We start from the raw sequence: 2,435 nt of genomic DNA, 5'->3' as shown, positions 1-2,435 counted from the left end.
CCTTACTAGCACCTTTTTTTTTAGAAAGCCAAAATCCTTCTAGTTGTTGGGGCAAAAGGTTGGACCTCTGGAGTGGCCCAAACACAATCTTGACCATTAGAAATCAAAACAATCTCTTCATGCTTTTGTTATGACAACCAATCGAACATTTTTTATATTGCAAATTTTTGGGGATGAGGGTTTCTTCACAGTTTTTGAAGAATTGGGCTCTGAGGAATTGGGCACTAGAAGGGGAAATGGATATTATGTTGTTGGCTAACAATTATTTCATGGTTACTTTTAATTGCATGGATGATCGCAATAGGGTCTTTGAAGGAGGCTCGCATTTTTATAACCAGGTGCGGTTGTTCATCAAACCTTGGCATGTGAGATTTAATCCTTCAGAGGAGCTCCCGAATTGGGTCCCAGTATTGGTTTAATTACCTCATTTTTTGGTGAATGTTGTCAGGAGGATGTGTTGTGAATGCTAGCTTCATTTCTTGGGAAGCTTGTTGGATCTTCAACACAAACCCTGGGGAGAAAGGTAATGACTTTTGCATGTATCTGTGTTGAAATTGATCTTAGTAAGCCTTTGTCAGATGCTATAGATATGTGTGTGGGCTCTTACTCTTGGGTCCAGTAGCTTGATTATGAGACTTTACCATTCCTGTGTCATCTATGTCATGAGTATGGTCATTTGCAGTGCAAGTGCCCTATGTCTAAACCAGTTGAGCATCAGTCTCAACTGTCTTCTCATAACCTTGATGGGTTTGATAAAGGAAAAGCTTCCATGTCTAGTGAGGCTATGGGTGCTGATGGTTTCATCCTAGTTAAGACTAAGAATGGGAACCAAGGTCAAAAGAGGTCTTTGTAGGAGAGACAAGAGGAGAATACCTTTAATAGATTTGAAGCCTTGGATGACCTTAGCCTGCAAGAGGTGAATCCGGGGATGATTCCTTTGGATCATAGTGAAGTAGGGTTGATGCCTAATAGTGTGAACTTGGATCCTACCTAGGGTCTACAGGAGGTTGGAAGTCTACAGATGGAGATGGATCAACAGGTTTTGGCTCAGAAGGGACCCATCTCTAGTGTTGAAGTGAAGATGGCTAGTGGGGATGTTTCTCCTGCAACATAGAAATTGGACTTTGCTAGGGTTAAAAATAATAAGATCACTTTACATCCGAGCTTTCTTTAGAAAGACATTAAAAAGGAGCAATAGAGAAGATTTCAAAGGTTGGCAGAAAGAAGGACTTGGATAAGATCAAATTGATGGGGGAGAATTTTGTTGAGTCAGGGTCAGTAAAGACTCTGAATTCTCATTTTTTGAATCCCCCGAAATGATTGTGCTTTCATGGAATGTGAGGGGCTTGAATAGTGGCCCTAGACAAAAAGTTTGGGAATTGATAAGGAGTCATTCTCCTAATGTCCTTTTCTTACAGGAAACTAAATTATTTGTGGAGAGTATGTTGGGTCTGGTGCCTAAGCTATGGGGGAGAGGCGAATGTCAGTGTATTGGGGCATCTGGCTCCTTTGGAGGTGTGCCTTGTCTTTGGAACCCCTTCAGGATTCATCCTATATGGTGGGTTTCTTCCAAATATTCTTTATCTGGGGTTGCCTCTAGTCTTGAGACTCGAGAATATATCTTCTTACTAACATTTATGCCCCTATTGATCTTCAAGGTAAGAAAAATTTGTGGTCTCATATTACTTTTATGTGTGGGTTTTTTCCTTTTCATCCATGGATTATGGCAGATGATTTCAATTGCATCTTAGAGTTGAGTGAGAAGAAGGGTGGTGTTATGCGGTTGGAGCCTTCTTCCTTCCTTCTTTAGGATAGTATATCAACCTTGAATCTTGTTGACATCAAGCCCGGTAATGTTCTATTCACTTAGAATAACAGGAGATTAGGGGAGTATTGGATTGCAGAGAGGCTGGGTTGCTTTCTAGTTTCTAGTTTTTGGGTTGTTGGGGGATGGTCCACATGATCTGAGATTTTAGATTGGAAAGGTTTGGACCACTGGCCCATCAAATTGGTGTCCTCTTTTGCTCGGGTCGCTCGCATTCCATCATTCAAATTCCATCTTATGTGGCTGTGAGATTCTTCTTTGCAGATTCAAGTTGTAGAGTGGTGGAAGAAAGGGAGGCCAGCCTTTGGCACTGCCATGTACACTTTTGCCAAGCAACTACAATTTGTTAAGTTTCACCTTAAACGGTGGAATCATTAGTGTTTTGGTAATATTTTTCATGCTAAGACTACTGCTCAATTAGAGTTGAATGGCATTACTAGAGAGATAAGAGAACATGGATTGTCAAAAGCCTTTCTTAGGGAGGAAGTCAGGGAAGTCAAGGTTTTAGAGGAGTGGGAGCTTAGAGAGGAAATCTATCGGAAGCATAGAGCTCGTATTGATAGGCTTCAAGCGGGAGATAATAATACTACATTCTTTTTCAATTTAGTGA

Source organism: Cryptomeria japonica, chromosome 11, assembly GCF_030272615.1.
Source record: "Cryptomeria japonica chromosome 11, Sugi_1.0, whole genome shotgun sequence".
Classification (NCBI taxonomy): Eukaryota; Viridiplantae; Streptophyta; class Pinopsida; order Cupressales; family Cupressaceae; genus Cryptomeria; species Cryptomeria japonica.
This window is presented reverse-complemented; position numbering follows the sequence as displayed.